General features: G+C 34.0%; 1 protein-coding gene across 1 annotated transcript in view; it reads right to left on the reverse strand.

Moving 5' to 3' along the window:
* PRKG1 (protein kinase cGMP-dependent 1) overlaps nt 1-20475 on the reverse strand; it is a 1173156-nt gene that overhangs the window by 1104181 nt on the left and 48500 nt on the right. The gene's annotated exons all lie outside the window — the stretch shown is intronic.

Here is a 20475-nt window from a genome sequence, read left to right on the forward strand (position 1 = left end):
CTATAGGATATATCCATGTTACATTTTCATTTTAAATGGAATTCTTGTGATACAAAATATATTCCTTGATGAATCCCATAGTGAGAGTCAGGAATCTGTTGTAATAAATGCAAAGAAACTAAACAGCTGGGAAGATATGACTATTACAATTGACTTACACTTTAAAAGGTATTTAAGGTGTAAGAACATATTTGGTTGTATTAGCCTATACGATGAAAAAGTAAAATTGCCCTTAAATACTTTATAATTGTATATGCAAAATCCAGAATTCTAGGCTTTTCCCTTCCATTTTTAAAGTCAAAATAAATATTTTAAGTAAGTTTTTCAATGCTGTTCTTGACTGTTTGTTTAAATCCTGAGGGACCCTGGTTTTCTATCTCAACCTTTTGAGTGATTCCAATATTTTCTTAAATATCTTTTGCATTGTATTTGGTAAATGCTGGAAATAAATTTTACATAAATAATCAAGGTTTTGTAGTTTCATTTCAACAGACAGATTTTACTATATGTCTTATAGTAAACTTAATTGGCTAAGTTATAATATCACGGATCAGGCACAAGTCTACTTCCTGCTATTAGGCTACCACAAATTTGGGATGGAGTGGAACTGCATATATTGAGCTCTCCCACTGCCCTTCTGGGATGAAGTCTTGATGTTAGATGCTGAAGCACAGAACAATGCAATTTTGAAGGAACTTAATTTATACACTAGAATTCCATAGTCAACTCACAACCTACTTTCAGCAGTCTCTCTTTGTTGTAGCTCTGATGGAAGCAAAGTTCCACCAGTAGCCAGACCCACCTGTGGCATATTGATGCTCTTCAATTTTGCATGCAACCCTCATGACTGAGAATAAATATTATCACACCTTCCTTAATGGAATCTCAGAATCACTTAATAAGACATTCAGTAATTCAGCTTTATCATAATACTGGCCATTAAAAAAAATAAAGCCTTTAGAATTTATTATCCTACACTAAAAACATAATTAGCCTCAAAAGAACTCTGATAATTTCGTCATCCAGCTGCCCATTCCACTGGTGCTACATTTCCTGCAGGAGTCCTAAGTTTGAAATTTTCTTCTGCCATTTCATGTACATGTCTTGAACAGCAAAAACCAAAACCAAAACCAAACAAAACACAGATGAGCTATGTTTTGGGTCATGGAAGCCTCCCCTTGCAGAAAACTGCTAGAAGTAACAAGTAACCCTAAGAATCTAGATATGAAGGTTACTATTACCGGTAAACATACTGGCTTGCTCAAAACTGTTGCTCTTAATCAAGACCACAAGAAAAATAACTAACTTCCTGGAGCTCTTAATGCACGACAGGCACTGTTCATGTAACCCTACAAGTTGGACATTATTATTATTTCCATTTATATTTGACAAAAGGGAGGCAGAGGATCTCCCACCCAATGAATATCAAAGCCTGGATTCAAATAAAGACCATTTGATGCAGAGCTCAATCCCATACCCCTGCCCTTCATTGCCTTCTGCAGGACTTCCAAGGGTTGCTAATGCCTTGTTCTGGATCCCGAGATATAAAACATTACTTAACATTAACTAGCCTGACTTTGGGGTTGGATATGTGGAAAGAGGAGAAATTTGGAAAATCCTAAAAGAGCGGGAAAAGATTTTTTAAAAGTTCCTTTTCCCAAAACTGTCTCCACTTCAGCCCCATTTCATCTTGATTTAGGGTTACCAACTTGCGCCCATTTGCCTGGGACTGTCCTGGTTTTCATATTAAAATTGCTTGGGACTGTCCTAGTTTTTAAACTGAAGTCCTAAGTACCCCTTGGTCCTGGGCAAACCAGGATGGTTGGTCGCCCTATATAATTCAGGATTGCAGAACAGAACCTCTCTATTTTATATTTTCACATTTTGTGTTCAAAGTTACTGACAGAAAAGTAAAACCAAGGAAGATCTGTAATAATAATACCTATTATTTTAAGCACATTACAAACCCACTTATGCATTTGTTTGTGTGAATGTGCTTTAGGAAAGCAATCATCCCATTTCAATGTATAATACACCACAGGAATTGTCTTTGAACTGTAAGGGGAGATGAGTCAGACAACAGAATTTTAATTATACTTTGATAAATTAGACAAGGATTCAAGTCTCTCTTTTTGGTTTATCTTTCTTATAAAAATCTAGAATTTAGACAGATTGGCTTCCTATAGATTAAGCACAACAATTCAAGCTCCTGCTAGTTGATTAAGTCCTATAAAATTAGATTATTCTTACTACTGTGTTGGTGGCTAGATCTGGCCACCAGGAATGCATAATTAAATGAATATAAGTAAAAATTCTAATGGTTGAGTTGTTTAGAAGTCATACTACCGAAATGATAAGTTCTGGATGGAAAAGGAAAAAGAAAACCATAAAACGTTAATGATGAAAATCTTACTGCAGAGACTTGGAAAGTAATAGTGCATCGTACCATACTTGCTAATGTGCTTAGAGTTTAATACCGAATTAGTGTCATAGTTAATATTACTTGAAATGAATTCTTATATTCCACTGCTTAAGATGATGGTAAGTTATTATTGGACCCCAGCCTAAACTAATGTGCATGGAAATCCATGCACTATCTACCAAGAAGACAATTTCTTTGTACTCTTTACTCAGCTGACCATTTCCAAAGACTGAAAGAAATAAAAGATTTTTAAGAAAAGTATTAAGTTTTCCGTGGTTCTTTCATAAATGGAAACATTTTTAATGCATAAAACGGCATTTAAAATGCTTTCTTCTCAAAATATTTTACTGCATTTTAAGTCCAGTGAATATATGCATGAGAATGCAACATAATAATATCTCCTGTATCTGATTAATAAATTAGTTTCTCAATTCCATTTCAGTGATTTTTCTGGCATATTAAATGTACATCATTTCCTAACTCAATGCATCAATATTTCCCACAAAATATTCAAAAATATTTGCAAAAGTAATTTTGCATTTGAAAACATATTTGACAGCATGTGACTCAGAGGAGAATAGCTCTGAGTCAACGATATTTTTATTGTCGCTTTTATTTTAAATAGCATTTAGCAGCTGATATAACTTGGTCATTTTCTTCCCACTTGTTTTTTAATCAAAATTTAAAGTAAAAGTGAAAAACCATACTTTGCTAGCGAACTTATTAAAATTAGTAAGGTGGGAAAGTACTTAAGATGTAAGAAAAACAATAAAATAGAAGTTTGAGTGAATCGGGGTTTTATCAGTAAATAACTTGAATGAACTGGGCAAGAGAAAAACGGCAAGACCTTGGTTTCGACTGTGAGAATGTCAGAGATTTGGAGGAGAGGGGAAGCTGCAGTCAAAAAGATACAGTAGGGACACATATAGAAATCTTCACTCTCATGAACTTAACTAGCTTCAAATTAAGGAAACTCTTGATATTTGACTTTTATATAATCATGAGATGGAAATCCAGAAGTCCATCTCTAATGATAGGCAAATGAAGTAGTAGGCTGGTAAAACAAATAGATATCATTCTAGGGCCAAAATTTGGTACCTGATATTTATGAAAGCATTACCCTTGGAACAAGGATGCATACACTATTTGCTATGTATTTGTAACCAAATGTAAAATTATCAGTCATTTTGCCCAATGTATATTTCCAGAAAAGAATAATTTCTCCCTTGTCCAGACTAGATTTTTTAAAATTCATTTTTCAAAGCACAGACTGGTAGGTAAGAATACTTCAAATATTAGTTGTTCAAATTTAAACTTAACAGACAAACATGCAAACACCTACACAATAAATAAGTTGCCCAAAACAGCAATATGTAAAGTATCATATGGTTTTAATGCCCCATACAAATAGATAAAAAATAGGGATTTCTACACTTTTGTTGGTATTAAGCAGAAGAATTAGTGTCTGTTTGAGTCATTGCAATATGTAAGAATGTCTTTACTCAAGAATCAGAGTTAAAGGAGTTATGAAAAATTCATCTAAGTTTTTCATAGAATATAGTACAGTCAAAATTCTATCTATCTTCCTTAGAAAAGCATCTATGTTAAATACCAATTCTAAGTGGAAAAAATGACAGGGTAACCTTCAAAAATTTAGTTGTGGAAGGTTAAAAGCAATTGCTGCTGTTAGGCACAAAGAGAACTTGGTGAAAACTGCTCGTTTCCACTTTGCAGTGTCCACTGGTCAGACCCTCTCTCAGTACCCAGCAAGTAACTCTCAGCTGTCACAGAACTGAAACTCACCTACGGTAGCAGCACTTCCACACATGGCCCATTATTTCAGTTACTTTATGCCCCTCTCACGGGCACTCCCAAAATACAAAGAACTGAAGGACTGACGACAACATCTGCCATGGTTTGACACCCCACCCTTCCTCACCTCCTAAACAAACAAAGCAAAGGTCTTATTCTCTACTAGTAATGGATATCACAGAATTTTGAGCTGGAATGTACCAGACAGATTATGTAATTCAACCTCCTCATTTCAAATTTCAGGCAAGTTAAAGGCCAAGGAAGTTAAATGACTCACCCAAGGCAGAGTTTAAAACCCAAGTCTCCTAATTCTCAGCTTAGTGTTCTGAAAGTTATAATATGCATTCACTGGCCACTTTATTTATACTGTACATAGAAGCCTGATTCAATTCACAGGAAAATCCTCTTATCGCTTAAAAATTAATAGTTGTTAAAGTCAATTCAGAACACTTTAATTTGCTGCAGGGAACAAAATATAATAAAATGTCTTTGAAATGTCTAACTAGTTCTAGTATGCTTCTCGATATACTCAAACCATATGGAACTTTTGTTGCTACTCTGGGGATCTACATTACATAAAGGAGAGAGAGAGAGAGAGAGAATGTGTGTGTGTGTGTGTTCACACGTGCCTCACAGGTATGAAATGTAAACCACACCACCACACTCTCCAAATCAACCCTCGTTTATGTCAAAGTAAAGGTAGATACGTGAGGTGGATGCATTTTTTGCATCCACCTTATTTAACAAAGATCTATATGGGGAAATAGAGTAAACCATCTCTCTTTTTCTCTTTCCAGACACACAACTCAGGTGTCCTCACATTACAGGGTTTTAAAAGTCCTTAAAATACGAAAGACATCATTACCAAGAAAGAGAAAATTTGTCTGCAATTTATAGAAATTTAAAGGTAACACCTAAACTGTGACCTCTCAGAATTCAAACAGTGACACTTGTTTAGAGTCCCTCAAATCATATAATTGGTCTGAGACCATTTGACATTTTTAATGATCAATGACATTTTGACCATTTAACTTTAGAACATGCCAAAATGTGATTTTATTCATTTAGTATGTTCTACTGGAGTACCCTACAAAACTTTTGCAAAGGAAAAAAAACAAAGACAGTAAAGATGTATTTTAAAATGCATTGAAATACATAGCACTTAAAATTTGTATTACATTAATATTTTCAAATAAAATAATTTTGTACTTTAATATTCTAAGTAAATGATATTTTAATCACTAATCTATCTACAAGCAAATTATTAACACATTACATAATTTTCATATTCTGGAATGAGGGAATAGCCAATTGTGAGAAATTGGAATAATTGATGAAGAAAACACAAATAACCAAGAAAAAGCATATGGTAACAGCTGGTAAAAAAGCTCAACTCAGTGGTCAATGGACAGCTTTGCTAGCAACCCAGTAACTCTAATTGAGATCCCTCACCCATCAGAACATACACTACAACCCAGTATTTCCTCAAAATATGAACTAAAAGAATACTAGTTCCTTCAAATGGTTATTGGTATAACTAAAAAGGGTTCCATGGCCAAAAATGTTTGGGAGACACTGAAAAAATTCAATAAAACAGATTTCTCTCTATTATTTTTTCAGAATTTTAAATTTTCCCATGTGTACCGTTAATCTCCAAAATAAATATATAATAAATATATACAGTTGATTTAAACAACTAGACTTTCTCTCTTCTAATACTTTAAGTGATGAACCTGAATGTATATGGTATTTAATGTTTAAAGACAAATTAGACAATTTATTAAAAACTACAAGCACCTTCCCCATTTGTGGAATTCCTTATCAGTATTTACATATACAGCAGTATCAGGGGCATGAATATACAGTTCTGGAACCACCAACAGTACTGCCAGCCACCAGTATCTCCCCTTTAAAACCACAATTTACCCAGCCTGTCACCACAGCCAATGACATGACAGAAAACCACGAGCATATGACAAATTTGGTGCTTACAGGAACGACTGACATTGCCATTTGACCCACAGTCACATTTCCTCTCTTAAAAATTAGGCTGGGTCATAGGATTATTGCTCAGGTTGGAAAATATTCAAGGGAAAATTACAATGGGACTGCAATCAGGAGAGCAATTGATTAATAATGAATTACATAAGTGTTAAACTAACCTTTTAGTTATTATAAATCTCCAGGCACTGAGCAATTTCACTTTAACATTTTAGAACTTTTCCACTGCTCATTCTCTTCCTGCCTGGAAAATCCTTCTCCTATCCCCTTTCACTACCCGAAAATCCCATTCCCGCTGCTTCCCGATCACCACATTCCATCTTTTGAGTCAGTAACTCAACTAACTCAATCTTCTGTTCTTTTCTCAAATATCACTCCTTCTGATAAGCCTTCTGAATCATCTCTATAATATTTTCCCTTATAATAGCACTTTCATCATTTCTAATTATATATTATTTGCAAGGATATTTGTTAAATAGCTACCTTATCCATTAGACTGTAAACTCCAAGAAAGCAAGGAACTCTATTTTGTCCACCAACACTCAGAACAAGTAGGCCCTTCCTACATATTTGTTAACTGCATTGAATGGACAAAGGTAGGACTAAATGAATGAATTCAGCAAATATTTATTTAGTATTTACAACACACCACCATCAATAAAAACAGAAAAATTGTCCCTCTCTCCACCAAGAGATCCAACCAACAAGCTGAACTAAGTATCCTTTGATGCAATGTGAAGATGGGCTTCAGAGTTTGCACCCCTCACTAGGGTGTCATTCAGAAATGCACGTATCATAAGCCTCAGAAACTTCAGTATAATTACCCTTGAGGAGCAGCTGTCCTAAATCTGAAGTCTCAATCAGGAATTCTGCAAGTCAAGTGTTTGTCTGGGTTCTAAATAGCACTGATTTTCTACGCTCTTCCTGCAAAGATTTGTGATATCCGTTGCCCTTAGACAGGAAGTTCAAATTTGGTTCTAACCACTTAAAATAATCAACTTAGGTAAAACCTTTGAAGCTAAAATATTATGACCAAAATTAGCCTGGAATATGTATGTGTGTGTGTGCACATACACAGGTGTGTATAGATGTGTATGTGATATATGGTGTGTGTGTGTGTGTGTGTGTATATATATATATATATATATATATAACCAATATTAATGTAGTAAGTGCAGCTTAAAAGTGAAAACAGGTAATGAATTTCTCTATAACACGGTAGCAAAAGGCGACATGAAAAATACGATATGGTGATTTTTCCAAAAATTGATACTTTGGCTCTCTATAATTCTGCATGTTCTGTGTGGAATAAATCAAATCAATCAGAGGCTTAGTTTAAATATGTGTTTTCCTTCTGCAGGAAAAAATAAAAACATTTACATCACTCTTTGAACCACGTATTTGCCTGATTAAGACCCATAACTGTGCTTTCTACCTCCACCTTGAAATATTTCTAGGAAATGATATTTTTTGATACCCAAACACCTTTTCAAATTACACCTCACAAGCAACTCTCTTAATGCACTTTTAAATTGCTGTAATCTCAGTCTTGCTTACTTGAGGCTTATAATATATTGTCTTCAAGGTTCAGTGTTCTTTCATATAACACTGGCAGCATCTATAGCATCAGCAATTCTGTAATTTTTTTGTTTCTTCACAAATTCTAGCTACTCCTTCAAAAAGCTGACTGCTTTATTTGGATTTGGCCTGTTTTTACTAGTCCTTCTTCATGCCTACATCTTTTTAGAAAACTCAGTTGATATTATTTTGAAAGCAGATGCTTCCAGTTAAAGTACTTGTAATCACCCTATGCAGTGATTATTAACCAAGACTTACGTGCTGTCTGATCACCTCATTTACAATGGCTTTGGAAGTTCAGATTGAAATGAAGTTCAAAAAGCAAATTTATCTCTAATAATACTTTTAATTCAATAACTTAATTCTTAAAGTGATATACTCACCTCCCTCCCCTCTCTCTTGTTCTTTCTTTTGCTCTTTCTATAGAATATCAGGAGAGGCCCTTCAAACAAAAGCATAAGCTGAATACCACAATTAACTAGCCAAGCGCTGAAGTGCTAACCTTTGGGTGTTAGCAATAATCTAAATGTTAAATTGCTTTCCAATTGAAACAAAAGACAGGAGTATAGAGTTTGTTAATGCAAAAAAAAAGGAATATTTCTCTGGTAGATGTTTCCTGTAAGTTCAAAAAATCAGCAAGAAGGTTTCCTAAGTTCTTCAAATTTATTTCACTGGAATATAGGTTTTGTGATAAAGCTAATTTTTGTCAAAGTTACAGAAACCTAAGCCCAAACTTTTCCTATGAAAAAACAAAAGGAGACCCCTAGCTATGGAACAGAGTCTAACCTGGAGATACGGATTCAAAGCTTTGCACACATATCCCCCACAAATCTATATAAATGAAGCTTTGCGCTGCAATAGTATAATGCTGCTTCAGGGTTGAAATGGAAATCTAAGTTTCTGATTTGCAACTGTCTGAAACTTCTGGGTCTTCAATAAAAGCTGTGTTAATAACTATTTGAATGTAAGAACTCTTTTGACATTGCATCATTTATTTCTAGTGAGTCTTATTTATATTTTTTTCTTAAGAAATAGGAGTCTCGTGGTGCTGCAGTTATCAATAGACATAATCCTTTTGGAAGCAGTATTTCCCAAGAGGAAAAAATATCTGTGATTAACAGTAATTAAGCTCTATAAAAGAAAAATATCTTATTGAGATATGTATGCTTTACCTCTCTATATATAAAAAAAGCATTCTTTATTCAGATAAATATATTTTTTAGAAAATGGTTTCTCATTGAGATTTAAATTTGTCACTTTCTAAAAGTGCAAGGTTAAGAAAAGTATTACATGATTGTGAAATTTATACTTCTACTTTACATGGATTATTTTATTTTAAACATGCTTCCATAAATAGTGTACAGCTTCAGTGAACAGTACATTCTTCAAATTTTTCTCTCAGCTATTAAACACTAATTTATAAGGGCTAAAATACAGAACTAAAGGTACAATTGCACCCTCTACTGTTCACATTTTCTATTCCATATGAGCAGAGCACTGTGTACGTTTAACATATTCATTATAAAAGTAAATCATATTGTCAGGTAAATCTCATTGGCTTCCTTTGACATTAATTAGCAGACCCTCAAATAAGCTCTATTTGTTAGAATTTCTTTACTAATACAAATGGAAACTTGACATTTATACAGTTACTGGAACTAAACTAATTTAGAAAATAATGACTCTTAGCAAGACACTTGAAATGTGAAGTATTCATTAACTTCCTGACAATAAATGGTAATGTTGATCACCTTTTAGCATTAGTCTTAACAAGGAAAAATATCGTCATAAGAGCCAACAATTGGCACACTCTTAACAGTATATAAAGTGTACCCAATTTTTTTCAAGTTAGAATTCAAATAAATATTAATGTTTCTCTAAAAGTGCACATTGACATTCTGAAATATTAGTTTTGAGATCCTCCTATCAAAATTATCAAAATTTAAAATACTACCATGAATCAAAATTAATAGCCTATTTGTTCTTTTCTTTTAAACCTTTCATGTTTCAATTAGATACTAGTTGTCTGATATTTATTAAAAGCTTTTATCAACTCTTCTTCTAGTGATAAAGAATTAGCTTGTTGCTGACCAACCCTCTCACCAAGAATAACTAGAAAAGCTGGGCAAAAAAAAAGAAAATGTTTAAGGCACTGGAAAATTTCTAAGCAGTAAGGAATTGAAGGGCTAATATCTCAGAGAAAAAAAGTGCTCAAGCCAACATTCATTGGCAAATTGGTAAATTTCGAGGCATTTACCAATTGCAAAACACTCCTAAGAAGATAAATAATAGTACAGATGAGAAGCTGAGGCTAAGAAGTCCAACAAAGGTTCTAAAAGTCTCATGGAGCTGAAGGGACAAAAACTGGAGTCCAAGCCCAACCATTTCAAAACCATAAGGCTAAATCTTAACTGACTCATCAAGATGAAAACTCATCTTCAAATCTTCTCAACCCATAACTGGACTAAGGTGACATGCCCCTCATCAGCCTGCCTGTCAAGAGCAAAAGTAAATCATCACTGGAGGAAAATCACATCACCCAGAACCTCAAATTATCTCTATGATTTTTTTGTGTGTGTGTGGTATGCGGGCCTCTCACTGTTGTGGTCTCTCCCGTTGCGGAGCACAGGCTCCGGACGCACAGGCCCAGCGGCCATGGCTCACGGGCCCAGCCGCTCCGCGGCATGTGGGATCTTCCCTGAACAGGGCACGAACCTGTGTCCCCTGCATCAGCAGGCGGACTCTCAACCACTGCGCCACCAGGGAAGCCCTATCTCTATGATTTTTCATGTACAATATCCAGAATTCAATCAAAAACAGCTTGGTATACACAGACAATACCACATAACCTAAAGCTATGAAAAAAACAAAAGCAGACTGATGGGAGATCCTGGTGTTGGAATTATCTGATATGGACTTTGAAATAATTGTGATAAATATGCCTTAGAAATATGACAGAAATGTTGGTAACTTTAACAGAAAACTGAAAACTATGAAAGAAATTTTAGAACTGAAAAAAAGAGTAACTAAATTTTCATAATTCTGCACTAACATTTAACAACACGAGTCAGAATTAGTAAATAAGAAGAAAAGTCCAAAGAAAATAGCTAGATTAAATAGAGAAAATGAATAAAATACAGAAAAAAAATGATATGAGATGCAGGAGCATAGGGAAAAGGTCTAATCTATATATAATAAGAGTCCCAAAAAGAGAGGAAAGAGAGAATAGGGCAGAAGCAATATTTGAAGAAATAATGGCTATGAATTTTCCAAAACTGATTAAAGCTATATCAAGCCATGATGTTAAGAGGCACAGTAAACCATCAGCATAATAAACACAAAGAGACACACACACACCTCTAGATATATCATTGTAAAACTACTTATAATCATAATAAAATAATAAAGAGAAAACTCTTAAGAGCAGACAGAGAAAAATACTCATCCCATGCAAAGGAACAACAATAAGATGACAGTTGATTTTTCCATTGAAACAATGAAAGCCTCAGGGCAATGGAATGGTAGTCACCAGGGGTTAGAAGAAAACAAAACTGCCAACCTAGAATTTTATAGTTGGCAAAAATATCTTTTGAAAATAAAAGCAAGTAAATACATTTTCAGAGAAACAAAAACCAGAGAATTTGTCACCAACAGATTCACACTAAAGATGACACTAAAAAACATTCTTCAGGAAGAAAGAAAATAAAATCAGATGAAATTAGATGAAAGCATGAAGATAGAAGGAAAAAATAAGTATAAGAATAAATATGTTAAATCTATATGAATGATTACTGTACAAAACAATAATAACATCTGACAACAATAATATGAGAGATAGAAGGAGACCAATAGAGTTAACAGTGTTGTTAAGTCGTTGTACTGCCTGAGAAGTAATAGAAGCATTAATTTAACTTTAATTTTGCTAGTTCAAGGATGCATTGCATGTTGTAATTTATAGAGTAACTACTAAAAGAAATAAAATGCATAAATGAAATATTGATGAAAAGAAAACAGAATAAAAATAACTTATTAATTCAAGTATAGGCAAAAAAGAGAGAAAAACTTAAATAGAAAAGGAGACACAGTAGAACACAAACAGATTTAAGTTAAAATGTACCAGTTACTAAACTAATGTAAACATTAAATACTCCAAATACGAGACAGACCGTTTGCATGAACTTAAAAATAAAACAAGTATATACACATTACAAGAAACAACTTTTATATAGGAAAACAGAATGGTTTAGAGTAAAAAAGGTGTACAAACTAAACACAAACTGAAAAAAAAGCTGATGTAGCCCTATTAATACCAAAGAAAATTTTAAGAAAATAAGTATTACCAGAGATAAAGAGGAACATGTCACAATAATAAAAGGATTGATTTATCATGAAAGAACTACAATTCTAAATTTATATGCACTTAATAACAGCCTCAAAACATGTGAAGTAAAAATTCCTAGTGCTAAGAGGAGATACACACAAATTCCCAATCCTATTAGATGATTTCAGCTTATTGCTCTCAATAACTGATAGAAAAGGAGATAGAAAATTAATCAGGATATAGATGATTTGAACAATATATTTAAAGAAAATTAATCAGGATATAGATGATTTGAACAACATATTTAACAAACTTAATTGCAATACGTAGAACACTCACTCCAAAATTACAGAACACATTATTTTCTAGTGCATAAGCAATTTTTATTAAAATTGACCATATTCCAGGCCATAAAACAAGTTTCAACAAACTTCAAAGGATTGAAATCATGTACTCTTATTGTAGTGGAATTCAGGTAGAAATCAATAACAATAATTGTCTCAGATACAGAAAAGGATTTGATAAAATTCAATATCCATTTATGATTTTTAAATAATCTTGAAAAGTTTGACAAAGAAGGGTACTTATCTGATGGAGGATATCTACCCAAAAAATCTACAAGAAATTTCATCATATACTGGTGAAATATTGAAAGAGTTCCCCCTCACATCACAAAAAGAAATGATGCCCATTATCAGTCCTCTTATTCAACATTATAAACGAGGTCCTGGCCACTGAAATAAGGTAAGAAAGAGTAATAAAATGCATAAAGATTAGGAAAGAATATTACATACTCAAGTACGTAGAATTCCAGACAAATAGAATAAGTGACTTTAGCAAGGTCAGTGTATAAAAAGTTAATGTTAGGGCTTCCCTGGTGGCACAGTGGTTGAGGGTCCTCCTGCCAATGCAGGGGACGCGGGTCCGTGCCCTGGTCCAGGAGGGTCCCACTTGCCGCGGAGCGGCTGGGCCCGTGAGCCATGGCCGCTGGGCCTGTGCGTCCGGAGCCTGTGCTCCGCAACGGGAGAGGCCGCAACGGTGAGAGGCCCGCGTACCGCCCAAAAAAAAAAAGTTAATGTTAAAAATTAATAATATTTTTCTATACCAGCAATAAGCAAAGAAACATTTTTTCAAAATGATACCATTTTTAATATCTGCAAAATACAACATATATCTAGGAATGCAATTAATGAAATATTTAAATGATTTCTACACACAACAGTTCAACAAATTATTGAGAAAATTAAAGAAGGAATAAATAAATGGAAAGTTATGCCATGTTCCTAAATTAGAAGACTCAAAATTGTAAAGTGTCAATTCTCTCTAGGTGGATTCAAAGTTTCAGTTCAATCTCAAAATTTTAAATTTTTCTGTGGAAACTCCCAAATTTATAAGGAATTACATAACAATAAGAACAGCTAAGAGTATTGAAAAAGAACAAATTTGGAGGACATACACTACTGCATATCAAGAGTTACTATAAAGCCACGTAATTGAGAGTGTGGTAGTGGTGTAGAGATAAACAAATGGTTCAACAGACTAGGGTATAGAGTCCTGAAATAAACCTACATATTTCTGCCATTTGATTTACAACAAATGTGTCATTACACAAATGATAGTCTTTTCAATAAATAGAGCTGTATTAATCAACTATCCATATGAAAAAAATGAATCTTGTACCCTTCCTGATACCATACACAGTAATTCAATTCCAGGTGATTTGTAGGTCTAAATGTGAAAGATAAAATACAAAGCTTCTAAAAGATAACATAGAAAAGCATATTCATCAACTTAGACTAGGAGAGGATGTCTTAAGATGCAAAAAGCGCTTACCACAAGGAAAAAATTTCATGAAATGAACCATATTAAAACTAGGGAATTCTTTTGACCAAAAGACACCATTAAGGTGGATACAAGTCATTATACATTTGTCAAAACCCATAGAATGCACAACACCAAGAATGAACTCTAATGTAAATTATGGACTTTGGGTGATAATGATGTGTCAGTGTAGGCTCACCAGTTGTAACAAATGCACTACTCTGGTGCCGGATTTTGATAGTAGGGGAGGCTCTGTAAATGTGAGGGCAAGGGGTGTATAGGAAATCTCTGTACCTTCCACTCAATTTTGCTGTGAACCTAAAAGTGCTCTAAAAAATAAATTTTATTTTTAAAATAAGACACTATTAAGAGAGTTAAAAGGCAAACTACAAAATAGGAAAAGATAGTTGCAATATATATTTAATCAGCAAAAAGTTTATACTCAGACTACCTCTGGAATTCCTAAAATTCAGAAGACAGATAATCCCGTAGAGAAATTGGCAAAAAACTTGAACATTTCAAGTATTTTGACAAAATAGGTTATCCAAATAGCAAATAAACATATGAAAAATTGCTCAATTTCATTAATTCACGGGGAAATGTAAATTAAATTCAATGAGGTATCACTACATACCTACCCAAATGGCTAAAATTGAAAAAAAAAATCACAACAAATGTTAGAGAGTTTGTAAAATAATGAAAAGTCTCATGCACTACCAGTGAGAGTATAAATCGGTTATAGCCACTAGGGAAAACTGTAGCAATTTCTACCTAAACTGAACATATGGCTATCCCTTTATCTAGAAATGCCAATCTTAGGGATATACCAAGAAAAATAGGTACATGTTATCACCAAATGATGTGCACAAGAATATTTGTGAAAACATTATTTATAATATACCAAAACTGACAACACAAATGTTCAACGTTAGAATATATTTTGCATTTATATAAAAAAATATAGAAGACAATAAAAATAAGTGAGCATTGCTACAAGCAACAACAGAAATAAAACTCATGAGCAATATTCAGCAAAACAGGGAAGACATAAAATGATATACATTGTATAGTTTCTTTTTAAAAAATTCAAAACTGGGCGAAGCAAATTTATGGTGAAGATAATGGTAACTTTGGGGGCAGAAATCAGGGGTCATGACCAGGAAATGGTATAAGGAAGGCTTCCGAGGTGCTGGGAAAGTTCTCTTTCTTGATCTGAGTAGTGGTTATACTAGCGGGAGTACAGATAACTCACATAAGTCATAAGTTTATAGTTAAACTTATGACCTATGCACTTTTCTCTGTGTTATAACTTATTAAGAAAGCTAAGACAAAAGACTTACTTAGTTCATGAAGATCAACAGTTGGCAAAGAATTATTGAATATTATTTTAGACACCTACAAAGTTCAAGGAACTGTCTTAGGCGATCAAAGATTCCAAGTCCATTTCACTATCAAATATTTATATTGTACAATCAACTGCTATATTTCGGACAAAAAATGAACATCCTACCCTCAAAAAGACAGATTACAGGATTATCTACGTAAACTGACAGAGGAAGAGCAGAGCAGTGACATGATCCAAGTTATGTCTTTGGAAAATTAATCCAAGGGTGTGGTGTTGAATGAATTGAAGATTGAAACGACGGGTCAAGGATGCTGCTTAGGAAGCTGCTGCGACACTAAAGGTCCATCACGATATGGGCCTGAGGATGGAGAAGAGAAGACACGCCAACAGTAACTGTCGAAAATCTTTCACTCCTTAACATCAGCGTTAATTGCTCCTATAATCTGCAAGTTTCCCCAAGTAATCATTTTTAAACTGTTGTATGTGTGAACTCTAAACAGAGATCAAACACCTGTGTAACCAGGTGCAACTTATTAAGAAAGTTAACTCTTTTTATTGAGAAGCATTTCTGAGCATACTGAATCTTTACAGAGCCGGGGCTCCCTTCTAGAAGGTGCTCTCCCTACAATCTCACTAAACACAAACACCGTGCCTACCCCTGGCTGGAGAATAAGTGAATATTATTTAAGAGCTATTGGCACCCTATATACATAATTCCATTCAATCTTTAAAGTGCTTTCATGACAAATACTGCCCCTTCATATCCACACAGCCCTCAGTGCCTAAAGCTCCACGTAATTCCTTTTATTCCTCAATAAACTATTTGAGGCCAGTGAAGTCACAGGTTCTAGTTATCTGATGCATGACTTAGTTCGCTCAGTCTTCCCGTCCCATCACTTTTTGAGGAGAGGACTTTTACTTGACCAAGAGTTGGCCTTTATGTGATGCAGAATGAAGAGTAAAGGAACAGGAGACACAGGAGTTTGGGATAATGGTGGAATTTTCACTAAGATATGGCATGGGGTGCAGGGAACAGCAGTTGTAGGTAAACCAAGGGGAAGAAAAAATGGGATAAGTACCTCCTTTGCGATGTTTAAAAAATCCAAAGTTCTTTTAACTAACTTTGGCTTGTTGACCTATTCATTTGACCCTGCACTGGATCAAGTGAATTCTGGTTTTATAAGATTACAGTGAATATAATAACCTAAAGCAATTACAGTGATACATGAAAGCAATTTAGATGCTTTCTTAATAGAGAACCTCAGCTGCATTTCAAACCAACCAACGAAAGGAGGTGGCCACTCTGATTTCTCCAACCCCGATTTTGAATGGCAATCTGGGCAGGAACCATAGAAGTAGTTAGAAGGACTCTAAGAAAAGCAAACCAAACCCCAACATTGAGCACTGATGAAGCTTCACATGGATATCGAATGCCACTTCTGAGAGCCTCCTAAATTAGAAAAGGGGACAAACAAAGCATTCCATTCGTGCAGCTCTTGGTAGGTACGTATATTACAGTCTTCAAACCCAGGTTATACTCAGTGATACAAGGGGAAACTGAAGGAAGGAGATCATGAACAATTAACATAAAGAATCATTCTTTATATTATTATAATATCTGACATTTATTGAATGCTTATTATTATACTACCTTATACTTATAATTATGAGGTACTGTGTTAAATACTCTTCATAGATGATCTCAAGCCTCACATATTTGACTTTGGTATTTGTGTTATTATCCCCATTTTAAAGGTGAAAAAAACTGAGAATGATTAGCACTTGTGACTTGTCAAAAGCTATACGGCTAGTAAATACAAGAGTTCAGCTTTAAACTTGCGTACCCCTGACTCCAGAGCCACAGTTTTTAGCTATGCTATGATGCTCCAGCAATTGTAATAATGATGATAATAATGAAACTTTGTTAATATCTACTCTGTGCACATCTAGATATGGCCCATCACTAAAACCCAGGCTTTGGATATGTTACAGCATTGTCTTCTCAGGATTTGACTTCTACAAAAGGTTATAACAACATTCACCATAATGTAGACTGAGCTTCACTCTTAAAGGTACAAGAGGCCTCCCTCAGAGTTCTGGAGCCAACTTTCTTGGAGGGTATCTACCTCATGACGTGCATCGACTAATGAAGCTAATTATATAACTACATAGCCCCATCCTCTCTACCAACAGTGAATTTTTAGTCTAAGTGTTGAATTTAGAGAAAGTTCAAAAAATTAAATTTTCAGGAACTTATTTCATACTTTATTCTTCCACAGAATAAAATGTTTAAATTATCTTTGCTAGCTTTGTGACTCTTTTGACACCTTCTATGTGACTGCATTTTAAAAACAGAATAGGAACACATTTCTCAGAGCTAGAATTCTTCATGGACTGTTCTTTTCCCCCCTATGAAATTTTAGTGGAGAAATGAAGGCGTGTATATGTGTGGTTTAGTTCAAGATGACGCTTAGTTCAGGATGAGAACGCTTCTCAAAACCAGGACTTAAGATCAAAAGTTAAAACTCAAAGGGGCAAGGTAAGATTTTTTTAAAAGAGGAACTTTTAAAAAAATGACTGTTTCATAAATATCCTTCTGCTAAAAAGTGTTTAAACTTGGTTACATCATTTTTACTGTACTTAGCTTTGGAAACTAAGTTGGACCCAACATAAAACAGTACACTAAAGAAGCAGTTATAAATACTTCATTTCACCAAGAGGTTGAGAAGAATCAGCTGCCAATACACAAACCCACAAACCACCAACTTTTCCAAACTTTAGTTCCATGATGTCTCAATATATTGAAACACACAAAGAATTGACATGAACTAGTAAACACCACATGCTGTGTGGTCCTCCAGTTACAAAACTTAAACTACTACCTTATAGTTAAATCTTTTCTATAAATTACTCAGATTTTAAACCAAAATCTTTAACTTTTACTTTTTTAAAAAAGAAATATACTTTTTAATATACCTTGTGAAGAGTAAAATCTAGTCACGAAGATACTAAATGAAAAGAAGGCTCATATATAAACATATTGGCAACTATTGGGAGGGGGATTTACTTCAGGAAGCTAAGCACATGTACTTCTGAAGATGGGAAAGGTCCATGATACCACAGAAATGACAGGCCTAGTAACAAGGACAATTAAAAAGTGCGAGCCACACAGATCCCACATGCCCCCAATTTCCAGGACAAAGCCACTTTCAAAAAGCCTGGTTTGTAGTCATATTATGTGTCTCCAGTGTTTTTATTTGGAGACTATATCCCAGCATATACCAACTATTACATGGGCATAATAATTACTGCTTGAAATTAGGAGGTGGGGTGGGGTAGAAATCATTAACATAAAAATAACTACATTTTAATGATTTTAAATACCATCTACTAGTTATTATAAAAAGTTTTTAAAGGCCTGTCAATCTGATGGTCCAAACCTTTTGTCTACCCAATTTCAGGCAAAACGGTAAAAGCACTGTGAAAAATTAACTTGTTTGATAATAAATCTCTTCTCACAAGGAAAAAAGCTCTAAATTGAAAATAGAAATATTATTGATTAAGCATTCAGTAGAACCGATTTCAGTTTAAAAAATGATCTCTAATAACCATTTATTTTCTATCATTTGGGTTGCCATTAATTCTTTACACTTAAACACAGCTGTATGTTTACTAAATCGAAACCAACATGGAATACGGAGTAGGGTTATAAGGCTAGGTGAAAATAAAACAAATTGGCACATTTTGCATTCTAAATAAATTTTCTACATTCAATATTTAATTTGGGTAACTTTCTTCTGAAAGCTTCTCAGTGAAGAAAATGGCAAAAAAGAATTTGTGCACATCTGTTTATGTATTCAGGAAAAGAATATTCAAGCTGGGCATTAGTCCATGGGAAAGCCTGCACAACATAATCCAGCCCACCAAACACACTGCTCGTTTATTAATAAGAAAATTCCAGGTTAGATTCTTGCCAAGAGATGTTTTCTTTTCCAAAAATTATCTCTGGCTATATTTTATATTTGATTTACTTCCCTCGGTACATAAAAGAAATAAAAGAACTATTGTCTAATATTAGTGGTTTGAATCTATCTGAACTCTGGTGAAAGAAATATAAATCTATTCACTGAAACTGTTTTGAGAAATAATATAATTTATAAAATGTGCTGATTGCCTTTTATTTTTATTGTGCTATAAAATCCATAGTGATTTTGTTACAAACCATTTCCAAAACATCCTTCAAATGAGTATAATTCAATAAATCCTATGTCTTATTTTTATTACCAATAATAGGAACTCAAATTTCAGGTATTTATTTTTTATTTATTAAGATATTTTCACATCAGCTAAAATGGGTTAATTAGGGTTATTACTTATTTGTGGTGTTATCATCCTAGACTGATTTCTCTTAGGCCTTAGAAATATGCTATTGAAGGTTTATATGTAAAAGCCTTAAAAAGTGCAACTTCGCAATGTGAGTTAATGATACTTACTCTTCATGCAAGATGTCAAGGGGTAATAACAGGTCAATGTATTCTGAGGAATTACAAAAGAAGTAGACTCTTATTTAGAATAGGTCTGGACAATGAACCTAAAGTGCCACAAAAAAAACCCATAAACAGTGTTTTTAAGTAGAGGCCAGTTATAGCTAAACAAGAAAATGCTTACGTGTTAACAGATCTGTTGCAATCACAGGATCAAGTAGGACTTACTTTGAGATGGTAGAAGAGAAAAGATTTGGGGATGATAAAAACAAATCTGACTGACAAATAGCAAAGTGGGGAATACATTTAAAATGAAGTAATGGAATATTCTTCATTTTAAATAATACTTCATTTTAAATAATAATACTTCATTTTAACATAATGGAATATGTTACGAGTTTGCAATGCTGTTAGGAGAGAACACGTAGAAGACTATAAACATTTTTTACCCTTTTGGGATGGAGAATAAATAATTTGTAGAAAAAGTAAGAGCATTTGAGTTGGGGGAACCAAGTGGCAGAGGATCTCCCATGACCTGAATTTAATGACAGGTAAGGAAACTGGAGGTTTCCACATATTTTCATAAATGGAAATGATATGCTTAACTGAGCTCAAATTTTTAAAGACTACAATATGTTACCATGTGTTCAGCCTACAATACCCATGCCAGGCATATGGGTATTTCTGAATT

The sequence above is a fragment of the Delphinapterus leucas genome, chromosome 16 (assembly GCF_059928025.1).
Source record: "Delphinapterus leucas isolate spDelLeu-1000000601 "Yukka" chromosome 16, BTC_Dleu_Yukka2, whole genome shotgun sequence".
NCBI lineage: Eukaryota > Metazoa > Chordata > Mammalia > Artiodactyla > Monodontidae > Delphinapterus > Delphinapterus leucas.